General features: G+C 40.7%; 2 protein-coding genes across 2 annotated transcripts in view; both read left to right on the forward strand.

The window, feature by feature from the left end:
• Window positions 1–27,001, forward strand: part of LOC128508433 (uncharacterized) — a 61,774-nt gene that overhangs the window by 30,736 nt on the left and 4,037 nt on the right. The window lies entirely within an intron of this gene.
• The window catches only part of fbxw7 (F-box and WD repeat domain containing 7), a 130,404-nt gene that overhangs the window by 3,614 nt on the left and 99,789 nt on the right, over window positions 1–27,001 (forward strand). Inside the window, exon 2 of the mRNA XM_053479703.1 lies at window positions 15,563–15,618. The gene's annotated coding sequence lies outside the window, so the exon portion shown is untranslated. The remainder of the gene's footprint in view (window positions 1–15,562; window positions 15,619–27,001) is intronic.

Raw genomic sequence — 27,001 nt, forward strand, 5'->3', positions numbered from 1 at the left:
GACGTGTGCGGTCCGCTCACACCAGATATCTCGCTCCGCTTTGCCTTTTTATAGCTCAGTAGAGTCATCATTTCCCAGAAGAGGACGAGTTCCCTTTTGAGCCTGGTTCCTCTCGAAGGGTTCCTGCTTCCTCGTGCCGTCGACGACACGAACCTTCATCTGTCGGTTCGTGGCTGTTTTGAGACAAGAACGTTTTATTTTGAACGACGAATCTGCGGAAAGTTTCGGATGCTGTTCGAAAGGAAATCTGTCCCTGTATTTTCCGTGTCACACACCGCGGGACAAAAATTATGACGTATAAATATAAACTCACAAACAACATTTTTTAAAAATAGTTTATAATGTAAGGATGTGTTGTGTAGATTAAGAAGCGACTAAAACTATGTCGGAGATCCGCTAAGTAAAAGAGTCACTTAGTAAAAGATCTGCTACGTAAAAGAGTCACTTTGGCTGTAGAATTTATTTTAGTTTGAAACTTTTAGAAACAACAAATACATCATTTTTGGACACAGTCTCCTTGCTTTTCAATAAGCTTTGTCCGCCTGTCAACAATCTTTCATTTTCCCTCGTTTAAAAAGGTTTCAGGCTGAGCTGAAAGCCACGAATGCACTGCTGTCTTCACTTCTTCATCAGAAGTAAATCTTCGTCTTGCTATCAGGGGACAAAAAGGCGAAAATCAGATGCGGTGACATCAGGACAATTGGGGGGACGCTTTAACGCCTGAGTGTCACAATATGAAATCACGATGCCCTCAGATATCAGTCCTCCATGTTCAATCAAAAGTTTAGACTTGGGCTCTACTCACCGTTTATTGTCAAACCTTTTTCCCAGATGTTCCAATACTTCTGGCCCTTGAGAATCCCCCCCAAAACAGTTTTTCCAGCTGATGGTTGACTTAAAAATTTTTTTTTTCTTCTGAGGATGTTTCCGTTCCATACTTCATCGTTTACTCTCGGACTCGTAGTGACGAATCCGCGTCTCGTCACGGACCTGCGGCGATGACTTTCTATAAGAAACTTTGACCTTCCTTCCCTGTTGTTGTTGTTGTTATTTTCCCCCTTCTTTTTTTTTTCATCACTCGATCCTAATCAGGCATGATGTCATGTCATAAAATCCCAACCCCCCCCCCCTGCTTGATATTTACTGCTTTACTCTCAGCTTTTTGACATAAAACATCTGACTCTTGTCGTCTCCGAGAGGAAGGAGGCGTTTCCCCCCCCAGTGTTCGTGTCCCACTTTAGATGGTGATGAATATAGATGAATGGCTTCAGAGTAGAAGGATTGAACGAGTACAGCGCGTGTTTATTTAGGGTACGGAGCCACACACACACACACACGCACCATCTTGACAGAACACGTGGCCCTACATGGAACCCGTGTTAGCCGTGACGGTAAGGAGATTAGCTTACAGAGTGAGACGCCACCATATGTTACCTGAGAATTATCTTCGTTCTAGTGATGTAGTGTTAAATCTGAATAAAAAAACAGAGGTGTGTGTGTGAGAGAGAGACTGTGTGGATTTTCTCTCTGTTTATTTTTATTGTCTAAAGGTACACCTAAGCGTCCCTGCAGCGCAACCCCCCATAACCCCCCCGTGTCCTTTTGAAGCAGCTGTTTCCCGAAGCGTTTATTCTACCGAGATGAAAGAAAAGAGCGCATAGGTGATGTTCAATTTCCTCACCTGGACTCTCTTCATCTGCAGGTGTGAAAGAGAGAGAAAAGAGGAGAGACAGACAGACAGAGAGAAGAGAATCAGTTCCAGGGGTTATTCCAGATGTGCTTCCAGACTGATTTCTGACTGACTGTTTAGATCTATTTTATTTTTATTTTTTGTTGCTCATTATCGCTCCATTCAGATTTCTGACAGTGAACAGGGTGATGCAAGTGAACTAAAATGAAACAAAAAAAAGAGTGTGTGTGTACGCCTGCGTGTGTGTGAATGTTGGAAGAGGGGGGCAGCAGCAAGCAAGTTGAAGGACAAAAAAGTAGAGGACAATACAGAGGGTTTCCCTTTCACACCCTCTCTCTCTCTTCATTCAAAACCACACACACACACACATACATATGCACACAATCTGACCTAGAGTAGCCTTCCGCTCTCAAGCCCAGGCGTTCTCCCGTCTGAAGTGTAAGAACGAATAAATACACATTTTAGTTTCCTAATGAATCAATTTAAGTAAAAAAAAAAAACTTTCTTTTTACCTCCCCGTTTTTTTTCAGAATAAAAACTAAAAGTTCATCTTGAGCTTTAAACCGGGTCCCAAACGTAACGCAGAGCTCAGGAAGAGGAAAGAGGCACAACCTGCTTCCTGAGAGGGTGAGAAAGAGACGGAGGAAGAGAGAGTGAGGGAGAAAGACGGACTGACAGAGAAGAGTATAGATAAATAGATAAAGGGAGAGAAGAAGAGATCCTAAAACGGATAGTGGACCAGGGTTGGAGAGAGGGAGAGAAAGGGAGATGGGGAAGGACAGAGAGAGACACACAGATGGAGAGAGACGGACTGAGAGCAAGAGAGATGGAGAAGGAGAGAAAGTCAGACTGAGAGAGGGAGAAACGAGCAGAGATGAAAAGAGACGTACAGAGAGAGAGAGAGCGAGGTAGACTGATGGAAAGGGACGGATGGAGAGGGACAAAGAGGGAGCCGTAGAGGGAGAGAGGCAGAGGGAACGAGAGAGACCGGCAGATGTAGCTTTGGGGGGGTGAGAAGTTTTGACGCCAGATGAAATGATCACTTGTGCACTTCTTATACACTATGTAGTGAGAAATACAGCGCTGTGTGTTTATAGCGTGTGTTTGTCTCTCATTTGATTATTACAGCATGTTGATTGAGTTACAAATCCCCTCTACTACGTTCAGCTACGTTCGTATGTGTGAACGTGGTCTCTCCCACACACACACACACACACACAGGATGCTACGTTGCCTTTCTCTGCCACAGAGGGGCCCCCAGCGGAGGGTCGTTTCCAGGGTAACGCCTTTCTCTCTGTGACCTTTCAGCGTCCTCCACTACAACAAGGTTCTCTAGGAGAGATTAGCGGATCTATATGTGTGTATGCGTGTGTGTTCATTTATATATAATTTACAATTTATAAATAAAGACAATTTATCTGTCTGAATCCTGGAATTCTGCAACACACACACACGCTGGAACAAAGGAAACACGTCGTCTGTCAGATTTAAGGCAACACGTTACACAGAGTTTCATCATAATGCTTCGCTTCTCAACTTTCTTGATTTAATAAGACGGCTCTTATTTTTATCGCAAATGTGCGTAAGTGCCAGAGACGGGAATCATCAGTCACCTCCCGATACGATGTTATCGCGATACCTCGATGCAGATTTGATTTAAAGTGCGATTCTGTAAGTATTGAGTTTGAGACTAATTAGCTTAGAGTTTGAAGAAAAAGGCAGATCGGAGGATTTTAGCACGTGCGATTTTTGCTCATCTACTGCAATAAAAAGCGCTAATGTTGCGCCGCTTGGAAGCTTCTACGCTCGGTACAGAACGTTTATATCTGAGGCTCAACGGTCATGCCCAATCAAACGGAAAAAACTGACAATTGTGGTTACTGGCCGATCGACCGCTTTATCTTTATTATAAATGTAAAATAATAATAATAATTAAAAAAAAATCCTGTTTTTAGAGTCGGTGAGGCGATACGTGAATCACCAAACAAAAGAATCGCTACTCGTACCACAGTGACTTGTGTAGTACAGATTACTAAATACTGTAGGTCCGATGACTGACTACGTAATCCCACGAAGTCACCCCAGGTTCGGTCCTGGGTCCGATTTGATTGCCAACTCTGAAAATACCAGATTAATCCATGTTGGAGTTACACAAACCAAAGTTGATTTCTGCATCCAAACCAAATAAACGCAGTAAGCTTTTTCGGTGCAGACGTCAGTCACCAAATCGAAGCTAGTAACTAAATTACAGCGTAGTGATCTTGTGTGAACTTTCAGAAAGGTTAGAAAAGTAAAAAACAACAAAAAAACAAAACAAAAAGAAGAGCCTGAATGCGTGTTGCGTGAAATTTCTGTGAAATGTGTAGATAATGTGTGCTGAAGCAGTGTGTGTGAGGACAGAATTCATGCACACAGCTGTGTTTGAGAGACAAGGAAATAAAAAGCATGGACAGGGAGCGAGGAGTCTTGGGACGTTTCTACTGGCAAAGAGATGTGTGTTTGTGTGTGTGTGTGTGTCCACATGGTTGTGTGTTTCCGCTCGCCTGCAGCACATCAAAGTCTATCTGCAGAGTGGGAGATAAACATTGCCGCTCTCCTGAGTGTTTCCAGAGCGCGAGTGTGTGTGTGCGCGCATGAAAATGATTCTCGGCTGCCAGTGAACCATTGTCTTTTTAATCCAGGTAGCTCAGTGTGTCGTGTGTTTTGTGTATATGTGTGTGTATAAGAGATGTTTAAATGCTTTCTTATGCCCTTGTAGGTATCAGTTCTTGTTTATTACACTCACTTTTTTTCCTTTTTTTTGAGAGCAAGAACATCACAGAAATAAATGTACCAGAACTACACTAGGACATTTTCCACCACTTTGACTATAGCTGCAACGCTTACAGGCATCTTAACTGTTTTTTATTTCCTATACCTGATACTTCCTCCACAGAGAGTTTGATCTAAGCAACAAACTGCAGATTGGTTTAAATCAAGTTTCACACTGTGTGTGTAGGATCTTAAGAACGTTACAAATAAATTTAGAAAAACAAAAAACTCTTATTTTTTACACATTATTGAGACGTGCAAAGATGTTTTAAGCTTTCCCGTGTTAACTGACACGCAGGAAACCCCGCCCTCTTGTTTTTATCGTCCAGTAGTCTCTATAATGATTTCTTGATATTGATCTAGCCTTCTCGCTTCCACTAACTGTATGTGGTGGTCATGTTTGCCTTGTGTCTATATAACTAACATGGAATAATAATCAGTGATTGAAATATGTTTGCTGTCATTAGGTAAAAAAAAAAAAATGAGGAATTTTCAACTGAGGAATTTTCAACTGAGGAATTTTACAACTTAAATTTTTTTAATTTAGGACTTTTTCAACTGTGGAATTTTTAGCTTTTGATTTTACAATATAGGAACTTTCATCATAGTATCTTTAAACTTACGATTTAACAACTAGAAATTTTCAACTGAGGAATTTTACAACTTGTGATTTTATAACATAGGAACGTTCATCTTAGGAATTTTTAAAGTACCCGATATGTATATGTTCACTACACTTTCTACTGTAAACAAATTATTTTTAAAAGGTCAACACTTAGTCCTGGACCTGCACTGCCAGTTTCCAAAAGTTTGGACACACCTTCTAATTCCATGTTTTTTCCTAATTTCTTTCTACACTGTAAAACAATACTGAATGCGTCCAAAAATATGCAATGATCTCATTTTAGTTGATTTTAAGATGTATTTGCTACTACTCCTCTGTAAGTCCTTCATAACGGCTCTAATCTGAGGTGCTGTTTAATTGGTGATTTCTAAAGCTGGTGACTCTAAATGAACTTCTCTGCCACAGAGGTACGTTTTGGTCTTGCTTTCCTGGGAAGGTCTTCATAAGAGACAGTTTCATCATGGTGCAAATGCACTTAATATTAAATATTGTTCTTGCAAGAACTGTTCCATAACAGCTGAACTTCATGTCTTTTTAAAATAACAACTTGTTGTTTTTATTTAATTACCCAATGCCATATGTGTTATTTTTTTTGTTTTGAAATCTCCAGCATTGTTCTAGAATGTGGAAAATAAATTACACAAAACATTAAATTAGAAGATGTGTCCAAATCTTATCTGGTACTGTGGGATTTTTTTTTTAAGTTAGGAATTTTTCAACTTATGATTTTACAACGTAGGAACTTTCAACTGAGGATGTCTTAACTTGATTGTAAACTTATAGTTTTTGCATTTTGGGATTGTTTAGCTTATGATTTACCAATTTAGGTATATTCGACTGAGAAATTTTCAACCTGGGGTTGTAGAGCTTGAGAATTTTTCGTTAAGGAAATTTCAATTTAAGATTTTTCGGCTTCAGATTTTTTGCCTTTACAAACGTGCAAAAGGCATAGTAGAAACTTTCTTTGGCTAGTGGTACAACTTTTGAGTACTCTCTTGTGGTGGTGTTTGGCAAGGATCTGCGTCTCTCAGACTGCCATGTGATCACAAGGGTAAACAAACTCTTTATTATAAAATAGGCTTTGTTTGAGATGTTTTTTTCCCTAACTTTTGGCTAATGTCCGTGTTCTGAGCATGTTTATGCTAAGCTAGGCTCAGCTATGTTGCAATAGATTTATTGGAAGATAACCCATTTGTATTTTGAGGACCATCTGAACTGTATAAAACTTCCCGAGATATATTTTATAAACAAACGGCAAATAACTGGAACCTAATGGATCCAGATTACGCTTTTGGATCTGATTGGTTTCTCTCTTGGGTTCCTTTAAGATACCACACCTCGACATCTCTTGGGCTTTCCCAGACTCTGTATAAACACGTTATCATCTCACAGTAATGTCAGCGCCCGAGCTTCTTTCAGACTTCATGCTCGTACATCTGTGTTTTTGGGGTAGAAAAGAAATACAGCACTAGAAAGTTCATCTCATCAACTTTAATCAGAAATCTTGTCGATCAGATGGATGAAGCCGAGGTTCAGATCGACGTTTTGCAGCACGCCATGTTTGATGTTCGTTCACGGAAAACGTCCACCTAAACGCGCAGGTGCATTTAAAAAAAAAAAAGCCAGAATGTTCGTCGACTCAGCGTCTGCTGTGGTTCTGAGCAGAGACACTCGAGCGTTCCCACACTTCTCTCTTCCCGTCCTGGATCAATCCTGACAATGAGGGCCAGTGTGTGTCCTTCAGACGTTTCAGAAAGCCCGTCTTACCTTTTCCCTCAGCGCTCAAAGAGGCTCCTGTTCTCTCGACAGAGAAAAAGAGAGAAGTGTGTGTGTGGAGTTTGAGTATCGCCGGTTTATTTTAGGAGGTATAGACAGAGACGGGCGCCTAGCAGCGAAGATAGATACACGCGCGCACACACACACACACACACACACACACCCCACATGTTCTGATAGTGCACGTTTCATACACATTGCTACCAAGCCAGACCACAGCAGCCTCATTTAGTGGTTTGTGTTTCGGAAATTTTTGTTGCTTCATTAAACATCATAAACTTTTAGATATTCGGGTAGCGTGCCGTGCAGAAACCTCTTTACTGCTGTTGGAATACATTTACCTCTTAAACACCAGCACGAAGCCTTTTGTCTAGATGAACTGCATTTTAGAAACAAATATTAATTAATAAATCGTTAGTAAGTAGCATGATACGTTTTATTTAAACAGCTCTAACAGCACAATTCCGGCAAATTTGTATGTGAGAGAAATGTATAAAGCCCATATAATTTGAAAATCAATCAAGGTGTCTGTCGAAAATACCTCTTATCTTTATCATCATATAAAATAAACGAGCCTGCAAAAAATTACATCGTTCAATAATGTACATCACGTGAACTTCAAGTTCTTCCTCCTACAGGGGACAAATTCTTAAATGTATGCGGAACAATATTACGCAAAACAAATGGGATTAATCGATTAAATTTGTAACTATGATTGATTAATCATTAAGTATCCTTCAAATCCTTATAAACCCAAAACAAGCTTTATAGCACAGAATGCATAGATGCAATACGTGGTAGATGGATGGATAGATGGATAGATAGATAGATAGATAGATAGATAGATAGATAGATAGATAGATGGATACTTTATTGATCTCGAAGGAAATCCAGATATCCAGCAGCCATAGAGACAGTAAGACAAAGACAGGTTGTAGATTGTGCACTGTGTACACACAGGGGTAATGTGAGAACTGACCAGAAGTTACTAGTGAAATGAAAATCTAAGAACAAACACTGCAAGATATATAATGAGTATATAAATGAGGGCGAAAATCAAAAGTTAAAAAAAAAACAATAAGAGAACTGAGGTTAATCGCAGTTCAGTCATGATGTGAAATTTTATATGTTGCAAGGTGGCAACATTATTACTTGTACACAAAACCTACAGTAATTGTGCAAAGAGCAGCATGAAAGTGACAATGAAATTTAGTGTGTATAAATTGCAAAGTATGCAATAGTTAGAGTAACTGTATATTGTATATAATGTTTAAATAAGGTTATTCGTCAAAGGCTTATCTAAATCTTTAATCGGATAATCTTGACTTAAATCTTGACTGATCACCCACTGTAATTCTTCATCGGACCACCTTTTGCTTTGATTATGTCCGTGGAAAGATTTAGACAGCGTCACAACATGTATTTATGTCCAGAGTCACATTTTTCTCTAAGATCTTGTATCGATGACGGGAGAGTCGGACCGCTGCGTAAAGCCTTCTCCAGGACATCCCAAAGATTCCCAATGGGAATAAGGTCTGGACTCTGTGGTGGCCAAGCCATGTGTGAAAATGGTGTCTCATTAACTCTGAACCACTATTTCACAATTTAAGCCCTATAAATTCTGGTGTGGTCATCTTGTAATATGACCGTGTCATCAGGGAAAAAAAACCAAACATTGATTGGGGGGGAAAACCTGGTCATTTGTCATATTCAGGTCGCCAGCTGACTTCATTTTTCTGCCCATACGCTGTTGTTGAACCTGAAGCTGACAAACTAAAGTGACCCAAAATCATAACATGGTGAGGAGTAGACATGGAGTGCATCCATAGTCCATCGCTCAACAGTCCATTCTTTATGCTCCCCAGCAAACTGAAGTCTGTTTTCCCACTGATTAGTCTCACTAAGACGTGTTTTTCTTAAGACTATGCAGCTGTTCAGTCCCGATCCCTTGAGTTCCCTTCGCCGTGTGTGTGTGTGTGGAAATGCTCTTACTTTCACTATGAAACACACCCATGAGTTCTACTGTTTCCTTCTCGATCTCCGCTCATGCTCATTCAACTTTTTTTTCTTCTTATTTTTCCTACCACATTTCCTCCTTGAAGGTGATGCTCCTTCACCACAGCCTCTCGCACAACCGCCTGCATCTTCGCATAACTGATTACACGCTCTCGTGTAGACGCTTGCATTTCATCTCCTGTTCAGCGTGTTTGTGTTATACTTTCAGAGCCTGCTTCCTCTTTGTAGTGCCTAATTAGGAATGTCCATGAAGCGCACACGCATAACTCGAGTGTGTGTTTCCTGTCTAGAAGAGTCTCAGTGTGTTAACACGCTCCGTGAAGACGGACAATCTGATAACAACGTGCCCTTTTAATACCCTCGCTTGTTTGCCTCTGAAATCCAGGACACAAAGAGAGAAGTGTGCGGCTATTGTCCTGTTCCTTTTCAGATCCCTTCCTTTTTACTCTCTCTCTCTCTCTCTCTCTCTCTCTCTCACTTCCCACCTTTCTCTTGTTGGTTTGGTTCCACATATTTTCTGTGTAACCTGAGCTTCTTCTTTATCTTCTTATTGAGTGACCGTAATTCAAACCTTCACTCGATAGTAGTGTACTCTGGTAGTCCTTTCCTCACCTACAGATGCGCGCACACACACACACACTCGCTGTTACATGCAGGTCTGACATCAGTGGTGCTTCAGTCAGAATGAAGAGGTGTTCGACGGGGACGCGTGTAAATCATGATGAAAGGAGACTTCAGGTTATTTGGCAGTGTGGAAACACCGCCTGCTTTTATGATGAATTATGTCTCGTTCAGAATAACTAATCACCTTGTTTAGTGCGCCGAAATGTGTATGATTCGTGAAACGAGTTGCTTTTACCCCGTCTCTCTCTCTCTCTCTCTCTCTCTCTCTCTCTCTCATGGCTAAAGTCAGAGTTCACGGCCTCAGTCATTCGCAACATAACTAATAACTGTTTTGCTTAATTTCATTGAAAATCGCAACTATCCTCCTCGGACTTTTTTGTGGCAATACCAATTTTTTCATACGTTTTAACTAGGGCTGTAGCCATCGAATATTTTAGTAATCGAGTAATCTACCAAAAAATTTACCGATTAATTGAGTAATCGGGTAAAAGGTACTTTTGCTTAATTAAACAGCAATGTAAAATATATGAGAGAAACAAATCAATTGGTTTTCTTTTTAGTAAAATCTACTTTTATTTTTTAAATGCATACAGTATTTTATCAAAAACAAACATTCATAAGTCATTATTTACAATACAAGGAATAGTTAATACCCCTATCTCAACTATGCGGTTTGACTCGCAGTGAGATGTGGTGTTGGTCACCGTGAGCCACCGCGATTGGCCCTCGACGTTTTGCTGACGTTCCGCGAAGTTTGAATTTAACATGTTTAAATTGTTAACATGTTAAATATTTGTTTTTTTTGATAAAAAACGATAAAAACGTAGTCGCAGCGCCAAAACTCTCGTTGAATCATGATGAACCGTACTTCTGGCCACCGCGTGAAACTGCGTAGGTGAGATAGGGATATTAAAGTTGACTGAGATGAATTAAGATATAGACAATAAAGAAATAACTGTAAACTTTAATTTTTTGTCTATTTGTGAGTCACAGCTCTATAGTGATCTCTGCTAAGATCTTGAGATTTTTTTTCCCTCCTGGTGTCTTTATACAGTTTGTAGACGGGATAAAACACAATAGTTGAAGGTTTTGGGTTATACAACTTGGTTAGAGGAAGAAATTTAGCTAATCATTTCTATCTTTTTGCTCGTAGTTATCAGTAACCTTGCCCTTTGTCATGTTTTGGGCCTTGTTAGTCCGCCAGTCCTCCCTTCTTCCACAGTATTACACTAGGCTCTTTAACATTCTTACTTGATGAAGTTTAAAATGATTTCAGGATGAGTTTTTCCTCACTGAAGACCATGCTGCTAAAACGGCTGGCTGCCTTTGTCCAGTTTATGTTTTTTTTTTTTTTGTTTTTTTTTTCCCAGTGAATTTTTCATTTGTCACCCGTTCGACCCCCACAACCCCGCTGAATCCTCAGCTAAACAAACGAACAGACTTTACAGTAGCGTCTAGCGAAAACAAATCTCCATCACGCTAAGTCGCCGTGACATTGTTTACACTTTCTTCAAAGAGGAGAAAAAAAAGAAAGTGTCACGTAGCGATGTTTTCTTTTCACACAGCCAACGTGCGAAAGCAGCAGAAAGGAAAGCAGGATGATGGAGATGATGGAGAGATTAGGAGAAATCCTACACCCACCTGCTCCTGGAATATTCAGACACATCTGTGAGGGGGGAAAAAAAAGCCGTATAGAGCAGGTCCCTCAAACATGAGGGAATGAGACGAGTGTTGGTGTTTGATCAGGATCAGGACCAGGAACAGGCCCAGCCGGTCTCGGGTTCGACTTTATGAAAGGTTGGATAATGAAACACTGACGCAGGTCATGTGATTGTATTTGGTTTAGCTTTTCAGCGTCAATTAGGATATCAAATAAGCAAGTTAAACCTTAAAGATTTCTTTTTCCTGCATTTTTGTATTTTCCTTCTTTTCTGATGTAATAATTCTCATCGGTCCACTCAGGAGATCTGGAAGTGAAATCTGGAAATGTTACAAAAATCACAGCTTTTGCATAAAGAGAAACCTACGTTCATCCTCCGCAAATCCTTTTTGTTTTTTGACAAGATTGCCGCTGCATCTTTTTTTTTTCTATTGAATTTATGTACGCTCTGTGCAACAGCGCCACCTATTGGTCTGGAAAATGGTGGAGAAACTTGTTGGGGGGAAAAAAAAAAAACTATCGCTTTGTACGAGATAACAGCTTGTGTTAGTTTAACATTACCATTTTAAACATTTTAACACGTTTTTTTTTTTTTTTTTTTACATTTCAGGGTAGCATTCAACAGTTTTAAAATACCTGTAATAAATGTAGCTACTTACAACAATTCAGACAGCAAACTTCGATTGAATTATATGTCATCATTTTTATTTTTTTTGTGGCCATCACTTTATACATTTTTAATTTCTATATTTTTGTGAAGTGGTAAAATGTTGCAGTTCCTCTGTAATCCTGCAGGGGGTGCACTGTATTCACACTATCCACACATTGGCGTGCAGCACATTTTTTTTAGTATTGAGTAAAATTCAGGATATTTATATTGCGTAACAAATCAGATAGACAACTAGGTATCAGGATGATATCGTATCAGGTAATATCTGGTAAAAAGGGTGCTGTTGAATAAAAAAAAAAACGCAGTGCGTTAAAATTGTATAGACTTGATGGGTTTCTATCGCAACCTTCGATGCACTAGAAATTAATAAGTTATTTTTTTTTTTAGACTGTTGTTTTGGGTTTGTTTTGAAAGTAAATTTTAATGCTGCTGCTATTTTCCAATAAGGTCAAATAAAGAAGTTATTCGACCCAAAAAAATGTAAATGCTATAAATATAATACAGAAAATGTGCGTGCCTGAAAAGCTACTTCTAAAGTTGATAATTTTTTTTTTTTTTTTTTTTTTAAGTCAGTAACTTCAGCTGTTTTAGTGAGATGATTTTATATGTGCCCCAAAATATGGTTATCTGTCAGCGTTATACTCTCTCACTTTAAACAATCATCATTTAAAATGCAAGTTATTCATATTTATTCACAAGTAATGATCCTGGAATTGGTAGAAGCTTCTAGAAGCACATGAGCTGGAAAAATTATTGCTTAACTTGTTTATTGGTTAGAATCCTAAAAAGGCAACAAAATGTGGTATCCGTAACCATATCAAATCCATGTTGAAATATCTTAACAATAAATGTAGCATTTTTGGATACAAAATACACTTTTACAGGCTTAAATGTGAAATTTAAATCGGTCAAATTTCATCTGAATGACAGTTAAGATCGTTGAAAGATTTGAATAAAAAAAAAAAAAAACAGTATCGGACACCAACGGACATAAAAGGGCGTGAACTTGTATTTAGCGTATGTGTTTATTTTTAATTTGAATAAAAATATAAACGTGTGTATTTTAAAAAGAAAATGAAGTGTGGATGGGGAGATAGTGATGTGATCCTATCTGAAAATCAAGTTTTTCACCTAGGTGAGACACTTTCTTGTTATTGCGGAGAGATTATAAACTTCCTGTGAACGCAGTCAGACGAGATGTGGTCACGTGAATCATTTCATATAACACCCAGACAGTCTGGTAAAAGCGTACACAATAAACACTAGCGTAAACAATAATGCCCCCAAAGACACAACAACCAGCTTTTAGCTTTTGTTTAGAGAATTCTAAAACAAAACAAAAACATTTCGCAGCTTGGCTTTCTGATCCTGGTCGCGCGCGTACGTTTCATCTTTACATAAAGATGGGGCACGTACGCGAGACGCGGAGACGCGGCTTAGACTTTATCCCGCAAACAGAAACATCTGGAAGCACTCAGACGGGAGAGAGAGAGATGGAGAGGGAGAGAGAGAGGTGTAAACGTGTCTTGAGAGTAAAACAGGATCAGATGTGCTGCAGCGCTCGCGGTCGTGCCAAAGAGACGAAAGGTCGCGAGTTTGATCATGTTTGCACAACGATTGTTGCCGCTCTCTCCGAGGTCTCGTTCTCACGATCTTGCTTTTTTTTATTATTATTTATTTTTTTCAATCTTTCTTGTGTTTTTTTTTTTTTCTTTCTTTCTTTTCCCTCGATGATCCTGATTTTATTAGTCACAAGTACGTGTTTCTGGGTCAGGGTTCAATATTCCATGTCACAGGTCACTTCACTTTATACTTGTGGATGATGTTCATAATCCATGATAAATGATTTAAAAGTCAAATTAAAATGAAAATAATTTACGCAAGTAATTTATTAAGGAGATAAGGCCGTCTTATTTAAGGAAAAAAAATAGACACGATCATATATCCGTGAAATAATTTAGGAAACCCTTGATGACGTCACGTTTTAAAGGCGATGAAGGATCTTTTAACCCGAATGTGTTTTTATTTTATTTTTTTATCTCTTATGTATGCGTGCTCCACTTTCTCAGAAACAGTTTCCCGGTTGTGAAAGTTTTTTTTTCTTTTTCTTCTTGTTGAGAAGAAAACCCTGATGTAACCTTTTTTTTTTTCCTCCTTTGTGGTCCGAGTTCCTCGAGAGTCTTCCTGCACACTTCCGTGCGTTCTCGTTCCTCTCACCCTCCTCACTGACGGCTCTGACTCCTCCGGTCATGCCAAAGCTGTGTGTTTGTTTAGCACAGGCGCGCCGACAGTCTGATCCACAGAGACCCCACCCCGTAACCCACTGCCAGCGTCCTGTCTCCAGACACCACTGCACACTCCCAGAGACCCTGTGGAGTGACGCCCGGGGGAGACGGAGCTGCCCCCCAGTGGTGCAGGGGGAACCTGCACGCTACCGGGCGTCGTGTTTTTATAACGTCATGGCTGATCGGCGCGCTCCGTGTGAGATGAACACGTCAGATTAGTGCTCTTTAACCCAATGACATGCTGATTAAACCCAGAGCGCTGTGTGTGTGTGTGTGTGTGTGTGTGTGTTTCTCACCACTGTAGCGCTGTGTGTGTCTGCCTGCATGTACCAGACTCGTGTAGGCTCATCATAGAGTTTACGTTGTTGTGTTTTTTTTTTTTCTTACGGGGTTTAAGTTTTCTGTCTCTTTCTATCTTTTAGTTTATTTGTCTTAATTTCTCACCAGTTTTTACTGACTAGCTTGTAAAACTACTAACTGACCAGTTTTACTGTATTTCATCTGTTTCTCTCTCTTACTGTCCGTCTCTGTCTTTTTCAATCTATTTCTGTCTCTCTTACTGTCTATATTTCTCCGTGTCGGTGTCTCACCGTCTCTTGCAGCTGGTAATTCTCTGTTTGTCTCACCTCGTCTGTATGTCTCACCCTCTCTCACTTTCTGTATTTCTCTCCATCTCTATTTCTCTCCGTCTCTCTCTCTCTTCCTCTGTTCCTGCCTGGCCTTCGTCTCTTACTGTCTGTCTCGTTCTGTATCTTTCTCCATCTTTTACTTTCTGTGAGTCTTGAACATCTTGTGTCTTTTATGTCTTTCGGTATCTCCCTCTGTTCCCCGGCCACTCTGAGTTTCTCCCTCTCATGATATGTAATCGGTCTGTTTTTGCTTCCTAATCTTACAGGACCCCCCCCCCCTTACCCCTCACAGCACCCCATTCCCCCCCCCTCCATCTTTCTCTCAATGGTATAAATATTATCGTCTACTCCGTGGAGTTGACGTCAAAGCAGCTCTCTCGCACACACGCACACTTTCACTCACTCTTAAGTGTAAACTTCGCACAGATCCCAGTGTAAAGGTATACTAATACGCACGCACGCACGCACACACGCACACACACACACACACACACACACTCTCTCTCTCTCCCTGTTCCCGCCTTGTAACCCTGGTGGTGTGGCGTGCGTGTGACCCCATGCAGGGCACCCTGTGGTCGCGTATTCACATACGCATTGAGAGCATTTTTGTTTTTGAGAGCATTTTTGTTTTTTTGTTTTTGTGCACCTAAACAGGAAGTGAAAGTGTCTGAAGCTTGAAAGTTGATGACAACTTCCTGTCTCTTGACTGCGTGTGTGTGTGTTTAAGTTTCTGATCCCTGACCTCTAACAAGTATTTGTCCTGGTCTTCCTCACAGGTCAGGAGCGTGAGGGTTTAGCAGTGACGCTCGCGCCGCGGCCTAACGCCGGAATCGTAAGTTATTTTCACGCGCGCGCACACACCACACACACATGTCAAGATCTCTCTCTCTCTCTATATATACTATATATATATATATATATATATATACACGCACACATATATATTACGCATCTTTATTACACATATCCTGTGTGTGTGTGGAGGTGGCCTGAATAATGCATGGCATGTCACGGTTTGCTGAATAAAGTGTAAACTGATAGCCTGGGCGGAGGTGCCGTCATTGATGAATTTTTCAAGAGAGAAAGGAAGAGAGATGGTGTGACCGCAGCATGAGAAGAAGAAGACAGAGACAAAGAGAAAGGGAGGACAGCAGTGTTGTGTCATCATCCGAGTGTGTGAGTGCTCCTGTGGTTGGCTCGCGGTTCCTTTCGCCCACTTGAATCTCGACCATCGATTTCTTAAGCCGGCGTTTAACCTCATTATTTTTTATTTAAAATTTTTATTTCTTTTTTTTTTTTTTTAGAGGGTGTGTGTGTAAACAGGAAGTGGCGTGTGTAACAGGGTAACACATGGCCACAGGGAGCGGCCGATGTGATTAGGTCTTATTTTCTGTCATCGCTGTGAAGTTTCACTAGAGGGCAGTGTTGGGGAAAACACACAGACACAGTGTCGTGTTCCCTGTTCAGGGGTTTGATTTTTATTTGCTGCGTCCCACAGACCTGTCTGTTATTCTGTCAGGGGAGATTACTGACTGTTGGTCTAATGTCAGCGTAAAGGATCTGTCTGTCTCTCTGTCTGACTGTAGATTTGGTTCTCTATACAGATCTGTCTCATTAGTCTGTCCATTACATTGTCTCTCTTTGTTAGAGCTGTTAGTAGATCTGTCTGGCTGTATATCTGTCTTTGTATGTAGAGCAGACTGTCTGTAGATACGTCTGTCTGTCTGTACGTACATCTGTCTTTGTATGTAGAGCAGTCTGTCTATAGGTCTGTCTGTCTGTCTGTCTGTCTATAGATCCGTCTGTCTGTCCATGGGTCTGTCTTACAGCATTGGATTCTCCTGTCCCTCTTCTAAGCAGATTTAAGGTTAAGGCCTCAACAAGGGCAAATTTGGTGGTGGGGTTTGAACATGGAACCTTCCATACTGTAGTCCAATTCCTTAACTACAGAGCTACCCTTCTGTCTGTCTGTCTGTCGGTCGGTCGGTCTGTATATTCCCCCGTCTGTCTGTATGTTTGTCTGTCTGTCGCAAGTCTGTCTGTTGACCGATCAGTCTGTGTGGAACTGTTTGTCTTTCTATAGATCTGTCTGTCTATTGAGTTGACAGACCATCTGTCTGTCATTGGTGCTGTCTGTCTGTCAATAGAGCTTTCTATTCATCTGTTTAAAGAGCTGTCTCACATTTTGATCAGTTTTTTTCTGTCCATAAAGCAGTTTGTCTATAGATCTAGCAGTTTGTCAATAGAGCTGTCCATCTGTCTCCTGGTCTCTCTCTCTCTCTCTCTCTCTCTCTGTGCCTGTCTGCATGGTCTCTTACTTACCTTTAGATCTGTCTACTGTCTCTGTATTCGTTTTGTAACATGACATCGACTGTTACAACATCCTCAATTATTTATCTGTTCCGTTTCCCCAACCGTGTACGCCACATCGGGGTCCAGGCCTGGCGTCAGAACACACCTCCCGCCTTGTGTTGTGTCAGCTCTGTGTGTGTGTGTGTGTGTGTGTGTCTGTGCAAAAAAAGATTGTGAAGGAGCCTGGGTTTGGGCCTGGGCCCAGTTTGTGTAGCATGACTGCAAGAGAAGAGAGAGTTGAGTCGATTGGAGAGGTCGATAAACTCCTAACTATCGGAAAAGTTCCTTATCTTTAATTCTCATTCAGACACGGTGTAACTTTAATGGCAGCGTTAATGAAGGTAACGTTAATTAAGTGTTTGTTCACACACACACACACACACAGTCATTTTGTTCGTTAAACTGTGATTATATCTGTAAACGAACTCTTTTGTTATTGAACCATGATAGTAGTTGATAGTAAAATTGGTAGAAACTTCTAGAAATCTATGAAAATGATTTAGTTATTTTTTTGTAAAAGATAAAAAAAAAAAAAGTCAAATTCATGTGATATCTTGTATAACAGTATAACATCTACGAACATAACAGTTTAGCATTTTAGATTAATAAACTTTTTCATTTTTTCAATATGAAATCCAAATCAGACAAGTTTAATCCGAATGACAGTTAAAACCGTTGACAGATTTGAATTTAAAAAATAACGGACACTACAGGCATACAAATAGCATGAAGTTGTATTTAGCAAATGTTTATTTTTTTTTTGATAAAAATATAAATGTGTATGCGTATTTAAGAAAAAAACCCTAATTGGAATCAGAGGATAAGTCGCGTTAAGTGCTATAAAAAAATCCTATCGGAAAATCCACTTTTTTTACCCACACTTTTTAGCACTGATGCCACGTTTTGGGTGAAAAATGAAAAATATATATTCTATATAAAGTGGATGTTGATGATAGTAAATGACAGTGGTCGGACGTGACCCATACACTCCAGCCGCGTGTACTCCTTGCAGTAGCGTCGGTTGTTACGTTGTGTCCCGCGGATCGATGGATGTCATGACCAATGAACTGTCCTGTGTCCCGTCTAAGAAAAATGGGAATTTTGACTTTTCACAATTTTTTTCATTGATTCGTCGATCCCACATTGTTTTCGTGTTTTAGTGCTCGCAGAAATGAATCGCTCACTCTTCTTGTATCGATACCTCGGCTTAAAATGTCTACATTATGGTCTGTTTAAAAATAAATAATCCACATGTTTTGTCCTATCCCATTTACTTTGTAGATTTTTTTTTCTTCTTTCTACTCCATAGCTTTGTCTGCTGTAGAAACACCTAAGAGTGGTGCGAGCCGTCATAAATCTCTCAGTAAAGTGGCTTAAGTGACAGGGAATGAGAATCCTTTATTACGATGATGTGTGTGTGAGCAGTAGGATGGATTTTTGCCGAGTTTCTTCGTAGCTTTGCTTTCCAGCTTGATGAAACTGAAAGCATCTAAAAGCCTCCCACTTTCTTTCCTTCTCTCGCTGTCTCACTCTCTGAGACCCGTATCTCTGCAGATCGATAGAAAGGCATAGCGCTGACACCGTGGAAAGCAATATTCATAAATAATGAACGCCTCGGCCTTTTACTTCGTCTCTCGTTCCTTTTGCTGAGAGGAAAAAAAAAACACACTAACCACAGAAACTGAGACGACATGCTTGAACTTTAACCTTGACGCAAAATAACCGGCGACCTCATTTCAAGGACCAGGGTGTGATCAGACTCGGCAAGCTTGTAACGATGACGTCTCGCGAATGTGCGCCTGATGACACGGCGGCCTTGTCGTCTAGACGTAGCTCTGATTTTTGTATACATTTTTAATTCTATTCATGCGACCTAAAAAACTAAAGAAATCTCGGAAGAGAAAAAAAAGTGTTGATGTTTTAAAGGGGAAAGAAAAAAAACAGCATTAGTGCTGCTTTGATAATTAGCTGAATTCTTCTTCACTCCAGGGAGCCCTCGAAACCGTCTTTTGTTTTATTCTCGTCCCTCAGTTTTTTTTTTTTTCTCTCCAACCCAAACATTGTCACTTTATCCCCACCCCCCCTCCCCCCCATGCCCACAGGCTTTCATTCTTCACCTTGAAAGGTACTAACTGCAGACGGTTCTGGCTTTTTGCGCCACCATGTGTATCCCGCTTGACGCTCGGCTAAGCAAAACCGACTGGCTGCATACCGAGCAGGGAGGATACACACACACACACACACACACACACACACACACACACACACACACACACACACACACACACACACACACACACACACAGCGAGAGGGTCTCTCCTGGGAGAAATGGAGGGGATTATTGTGTGGCATTACACTGGTTACGAGGTGGAGAATTCACTTTGGTGATTTCACAGCTCGCACTTTTCCTAATTTGAGGGCGATGGAGCCAGTGACGGTTATATGACAGATAAAAAACACAACAAAAACACATTTACAGGCACGGTTCAGCAAGTGACGACTCTGATGTACTCAAATTGGAGCTCTGGGATCATTTCCAAACGCACCAGACTAATCTCAAAGTCTGGTTCTTTTCCATCAGTGAGAACGCAGTCGCAGATCTGGGTCGCATTAGGGTTAAAAAAAAAAAAAAAGGTTTAGAATTGAGTCACTTCAGGTTGGTAATGTGAACGTAGCCATAGGGAAACGGTATAGACGGGCTCGTTTGGACCGACATGTCAACCAGACTTCATAGCCCAGGGGACATGAAGCAAACCCAAGGGGTTAATATTTCTTGGGCTACGTTTACACTGCAGGTCTCGATGCCCAATTCTGATTTGTTGTCTAGACCTGATTTTTTTTTGACCGTCTGTTTACACGTTCTTTCAACTATGACTCATATCTGCTACACGTGTTTACACTTGCCATACCATCTGGGAGTATCATACTTAAAGGGAGGTTCTTGCGCTCCACACTAGCCCAGATAGATGAAGGTGAAGTATGCTTGACGCTCTGCGATATATGCAAAGTTCGCGAAACGTCACCATGGTTTTAAAACGGAGGAGGAGAAAAAAGACGGCATAATTGCAGCCTGCGCATATACTTCATTCACCAAATACTGATTTCTTAATGTTATTTAGTCCTAATAAGCATTAAAAAGGGGGGCGGGGGGGGGGGGTTGCTGGGTGCTTTTCCTTTTCCATGTCACCTGCGATGTTATAATTCCACACGCCCTTCCACCGGAGAATAACTTTACGTCATTAAACCCCGAAAAAGTCGCAGTTTTAATGGCGTACAGAACAGGAAATCTGAACAGAACAGGAAATCTGATCTGTCTGTTTACACGACCATAACATTAGCACATATCTGATTTATATCTAATTTATTTCCACGTATGAAGAAGGCCTAAAACCGATCTCGAAAAATCGGAATGCATGCGTTTTTTTCCTGTTTACACGGACACAGAACATATCGGATATGTGTCACATATGAGCAAAAAATCGGAATTGGGTCACATTTACTCGACAGTGTACACATAGCCTTATTTCTTCTTTCAGTTATTAGGGTCCAAGCACTGACATAGTGTGTGAGGGCCCTCTTGTTCTTCTAAGGATTTAAAAAAAATTTTTGACCTTCCAGCATCTGGAGCCTTTTGGGTCTCTTAACGTGCTCAAAAAGTCATGAAAATCAGCAGACAGGCCTAGTCCTAGTTTGGTCCCCGGGTTAAATGAGGTCCCCGTAACAATGCCTTAAACCTCTGCCGAAATGTGGTTGATTTATATTTTTTATATAATGTGGTTGATTATATAATGTGGTTGATTTATATAATTACATTTATATTATTGAGTGACTTCATAGTGTAAAGCTTTTTTCCAGCATCTGGGGCTTTTCGGAGGTCTTAACATAAAATTCTTCCTCTTTTTAAAATTGTCATAATGGTATTGGTCTGTCCCCTTTAAATTCATGTGCCCAACGTTCCCACTGGCTTTCTGATGCGGCCTGGTGGCAAGTGATAGTGCAGGGTGCTTGGGCCTGCTCATTGTTGTTTTCAACTATGTTTGTTTAATTGTTTACCAATGATAAAAATCATAACCGATCATTGTAAATAGGGAAAATAAACAATTCAGTGATGCATCATGATTCTTTTGTGTGGCGATCTATGTATATATATTTTTTTATTTATTTTGTGTTTGCGCTGAGGTGGTAAGATGTTTTAGTTCCTCTATAATCCTACTGGTGGTGCTCTAAACTCTTTAAACATCGGAAATCTGAAGGGTAAAAAAAATGTAATATCGAAATGTGATATTTATCAAGCACAGAATCACGATACAAAATCCAAGTCTGCACCGAGGTATCGCGGCGATATCGACTCGGGTGCTCCCTAATCCCTAATAATCGCAGTTTATTGGATTTCTACTTTACGACTTGTAGCGGTCATTACCCTGCCTGGTGAACGGAACGGTCCAAAATTCAGACTTCATTAAATTTAATAATGAGGCTCTCCAAAAACGTTGAATCAGATGTCAGTTCTAATATAAAATGCTCTACGGGTGTTTGCGAAAAAAATAAATAAAAGAAAAACGCCGGCACCAGTCAGTAAATGAGCCGGATATTTGAATAGTGAAGTCATCTGCGCCGAGGGAGTCCTTGGATTTTTTTTGTTTGTTTATTTATTTATCTATGTTTAATTACAGTCACCAAAATGGGTCACTAGTAACCGAAAGTGTGAGAATTCTTGCTTTAGGCTTACAGAGTTTATAAGGGCTTGTATATCTATTCACCAGACGTAATGAACGCCGTCTTGCCGCGAATTTTCGCTCCTACTTTTTTTTTTTTTGGTGATATCCAGTATATTTATGTCTGAGGTTCTACCCCATACAGCTCAGTCTAAATTCATATTAGTAGAGCATTAGGTCCTGCTGTTTCTTTTCCTTTATCATGCAAGGTGATCTGTCTGGTTATTATTCTCCGCCTATTTATAGCATCCTGGCCCGTTGCCTGGAGCCGGAGTGCCTGATACGGGCCCCCGAAACGCAAAACCCTATCGCACACAGCAGCAGCAGCAGCCTCCTCCTTTCCCTCACCCAATGGGGGCAAAGTCTTCATCAGCGTCTCCGTATCTGCCCTGATGAATTGGACGATTTGCATATCTCCCATGAGGCTCTCTAACTGCGGGGCTTAATCAGCTCGGAGTGCCTGAGATCCACCGCCCTGAGGTAGGCAAGAGAACGTGAGACAAGTTAGATGTCTAAGAGCGCTAGAGTTGTTTCTTTCTTTAACACTCTTGTCGGAATCATCTTTTTTTTAAATATTGGCAGTCGAGTAGCCTTTTGCCAGACTGCGAATGTCCCCTCTCACTCTGAGGCAATTTCATGCCACTTAGGATAATTTGGATAATAACTCTTTTGAATTGTATTGATTCACCACAATTGTGTGTGTGTGTGCACATGGATGACGCTGTCCATCTTCGTCACCTGAGCATCTTAATTCGTGTCTAAGCATCTTTCTGCTCGAACCTTCCTGAAGTTGTAGGCTTGTTAGGACAAAAAAATATAGCAAGGTAAAAAAAAAAAAAAAAAAGTCTTGTGAAATTGCACTAATCATATTCACAGTTCCTTCGGAGGCGTCTTTTGTGAGATTTCCAACCACGTTAACTCCCAAACTCCTGCAGGCAGCGGCGGAGAAGAAGCAATATCCTTGATTGTGACTCACCGGAGCCAGCTCATGTGGCCAGAGACCAGAGCGAGGAGAGCACAGGGAGGAAAGGGTGGGAGGGGCTTGCAGAGAGAGGCTGTATGACAAGATGCTGGGAAAAAGAGAGAGAACGAGAGAGAGACAGAGAGACAGGATGCAAGACAGATGAGAGGGGACGATGAAGAGCATCGCTAGTGCTTGAGATATAAGTGGAAGGAGGACGGAAGTGGTGCTTTTCTTTTTCTTTCTTAAAATTATTATTTTTTTTTCAACATACAGGCTGCCAGTTTAGAAATAATCTTTCTACATCACTTAAGGACTCGTATCGCCGACAAGTCTTTGAGAAAGTTTGCAGAAGACTCGACAGGAATGCAGCTACGATAGATATGACGGCGCCCGTCAAGCGCCGCAATCGCGTAACTGCTAATCGGAGAACTGCCCCAAGCTCGCTTTGGCCGTCTGATTTCCGGGTCGCGTCTAAATTTAACTTCTGGAAGTAATTTCTGACGCCATGGAGAAATCGAACCTCCGTCTTTTTACCTCTCGGAAGTTCCTAAGGTGTCACGAGGAGTTGTGACCTTGCTCCTGTTTTTTTTTTCCCCTCGGATTTTCTCTTCGTCCATCTCGGCGTATCAAGTTTGGCTCCTGATGAGCGAGTCAATGTGTGGCTGTGGTTGTAACATCATCTCATCACTGATGAAGAGGCTCGGTCGTACGGCCTGCTGCTCGGACCTACTGTCCTGCAGCAACACTTCTGAACACCTGCAGCGTCTGGGTCTTGGCTGCCCACCGCAGCGTAAGGTAATTCTGATGGGCCTTTCACTTTTTCAGTCTTTTGAACTGTTGGTTCTGACATCGTTATGATCTTTCAATATTTACCCACTTAGAGCCTTAGAGCGGAGCCAAGCACTTTTCCACAAGCGTCTTCACCATTTATTACTTTATAGATTCTACAAAGTTCCACCACTGACAGACGTTCATCCCTTCTGCTACGCTGCACATCAACTTTTATTTGCTTTGTCATCCTGGCCTTCAAACCCAGTTCAAGATGACTCCACATTATTGCTCTGATTGCTTCGAGTGGCTTTTTTTCCTTCTTTCCTTTTTTTGGTTGTTATTTAGCCACTGGCCGGACCTGAGAGAATATCTTAAGCGTACTGCAGTAATTGATTTTCTAATGGATCCAGGTGATTTAATGGCCATCTTGCTGCCTTGACAACCGCAGCATCCGCTTTGACTTGGATTTCATTCTGAATGGATGCTGTTTATTAAAAAAAGACCTTCTCCTTTTTTTCCTCTCGTTCTCCTCCTTTTCTGGTCGCAGAAGCCTATTATTATTATTATTATTATTTGTGCCTCTGCAGTAGATTAAAGGTAGCTAAGTGAAAAAAGTCTTTTAAATCCACCCACTTGCGGAGTCGTTTTTCTTCTGGCAGGTTAGAAGGCTCGTGCTGCGTAATGTTCCGTTTAACACAAGCCTCTCAGGATCTCGCATGATACTCCCGAAGAGGTCATGGCGGCTTGACATTTCAGTTCTGCTGAGCCGTGGCGTCCTGCGTCGCTCACTCCGCTGTATTCCTACACCCTGCTCAGGTGTGACTAATAGTCATGAAGGGGACGAGTGTTTAGATTTTTTTTCTTAACTTTTTACTTCTAAAAAAAAAAAATAATAATATAATAAAAATGGATGAATCTCATCCTGATTACGACTGCGCTACGACAATTTATTATATTATCAGTTGTTTTGAGTTCAATAACGTCTCGAAATCTAATAACACTTCCTGGCCAAAAAAATGTCATATTATAAGATTTTATTCAATTACCTTTAGCGTTGATTGGTGTGTAAAAAAAAAAAGATTCGTCATGCTCCCAGAATCATTTTTAGTTACTTTCACAGCACTACCTGCCGAGGTTTTGATACTGTACTGAATGGTTCTTAACACAGTTACAATTCTTCTTAGTTGTTAGCTTTGCCGAGGCACCCCAATAATTAATTTTTCTACAACGGTTTTCTGACTAACGTCTTTCTACATCAGTTATTTATTTTGACTAAAGCTAATGCTTTTCTACAACGGTTTTTAGATTACTGCTAACGCTTTTCAACATCAGTTTTCTAATGCCTAACGCTTTTCTGACTAACACTAACGTTTTTCTGACTGTTTACGCTTTTCTAAATCGGCTTTCTGACTAACGCTTTTCTACTTCAATCTTTTGACTAACGCCTAACACTTTTCTACAACAGTTTTCTGACTAACACAAACGGGTTTCTGACTGCTGCTAACGCTTTTCTACTTGAGTTTTCTGACTAACGCTTTTCTGACTAACACTATCGTTTTTCTGACTGTTTACGCTTTTCTACATTAGTTTCCTGACTAACGCTAACGCTTTTCTACTTCGAAGAAGATCGAAGTAGAAAAGCGTTAGCGTTAGTCAGGAAACTGATGTAGAAAAGCTTCTGACTAACACCTAATGCTTTTCTACAACAGTTTTCTGACTAACACTAATGTTTTTTCTGACACTTTAAGTTTTTTTTCACATGGGTTTTCTGACTGGTGCTAACGCTTTTCTACTTGAGTTTTCTGACTAACGCTTTTTTAAGATTGTTTGCATTTACATTTGGGCATTTGGCAGACGCTTTTATCCAGAGCGACTTACATTTTATCTCCACATTATACATCTGAGCAGTTGAGGGTTAAGGGCCTTGCTCAAGGGCCCAACAGTGGCAACTTGGTGGTTGTGGGGTTTGAACCTGGGATCTTCCGAACCGTAGTCCAATGCCTTAACCACTGAGCTACCCCTGCCCCTGTTTACGCTTTTAGTAGACTAACGCTAATGCTTTTCTACTTGAGTTTTCTGATTAACGCTTTTCTGACTAACACTATCGTTTTTCTGACTGTTTGTTTTTCCACATCGGTTTTCTGACTAACTAACTCGGCTATCTGACTAATGCTTTTCCTCGCAACAGAAAAGCGTTAGTCCTATTCATTCTAAGTTTTAATCACATCTAAAGAGCGGATGGGTGGGGTGGATTAACTCTTGCCTCGATTGTAGAGAAACTATCCAGTCAATCACCTCAGATGACGTTTTAATTCCAATAACAGTCCATGAGCAGCGGTTTGAAACCCTGTGTTATCTTTTATCAAAGAAAATTAGTTTCTGTGGGAAAATGTGATCTTGTTGTATTTGTACAAGAAAAGTTTTATCGGAAGCAGGGGAGAAAATTGCAATTTCTGCTTCAGGCTTCACCTTCTTGCGAGTCATCTGCTTACCGCGAGGACGTGTGTACCATGTCAGTATCGTGTAATGTCTTTGGTATTGAAAAATGTAAAAAAAAAAAAAAAAAAAAAAACGGGATAAAGCCGGCATATTCCTACTTCTCTCTAATAAAGGTTTAAAATTTCCTTCCTGAGCGCCAGCTGGAAACGGAGTCCTTGAATAGCACTGGGATCGATTAATATCCTCTTAAATGAAATGTACACTCAAGGGCATGAAAAAGCTTTTGCATCGTATTGATAGAATTACAGGGATAGAAGAAGACTTTAACTCTCTTCCTATAGCCTGAGATACGCTATCAAATGTGCACATTTACAAAACTCATGACCCGAAGCTCTGACGCTGCGGGAACTCTGCCACTTTTATATCACGCCACGTTATCGGAGAACCGACTGAACAGAGTGGATACCCTGTGGGAAGACACTGCGCATCCTAGCGCATCCGCCACTTCGCTAACTGCCTCAGATATATTCAAGAATCCTCCATCATGGCTACGTCTTCCTGTCATTCGGTACTTCCTTCCTGCATCCAACACGGGGGGGGGGCTCATCTGATTTGATTTGATTTGATTTTATCATCTTCTTAACACACGGACACTCAAGGTTTCTAAAAATCTTGCAGCGATGACTCTCTTTTGTTGAGTTTCCAAAAGCGTGGAAAGTTGCAGAGACATCTCAAGGCTACAGCAAACTTTTTTTTTTCTTCCTTTGAAAAAGAATTCGATCAAAAGGAGAAAAAAAAATTCACATTAATAAAGGATGGTTTGAATTCTGATGATTCATATCTGAGGGAGTTGTTTCCACAGAGAGATTTTTCTTTCTATCTTTCTTAGAGTACAGAAGGCGTCCCTCAGGCAGCTCGACAGAAAGCGAATGAATTCAAGAGTCTACGGTGTATTGAAGGATTTTATCATCAC

This window comes from Clarias gariepinus, chromosome 20 (assembly GCF_024256425.1).
Source record: "Clarias gariepinus isolate MV-2021 ecotype Netherlands chromosome 20, CGAR_prim_01v2, whole genome shotgun sequence".
NCBI classification, from domain to species: Eukaryota; Metazoa; Chordata; class Actinopteri; order Siluriformes; family Clariidae; genus Clarias; species Clarias gariepinus.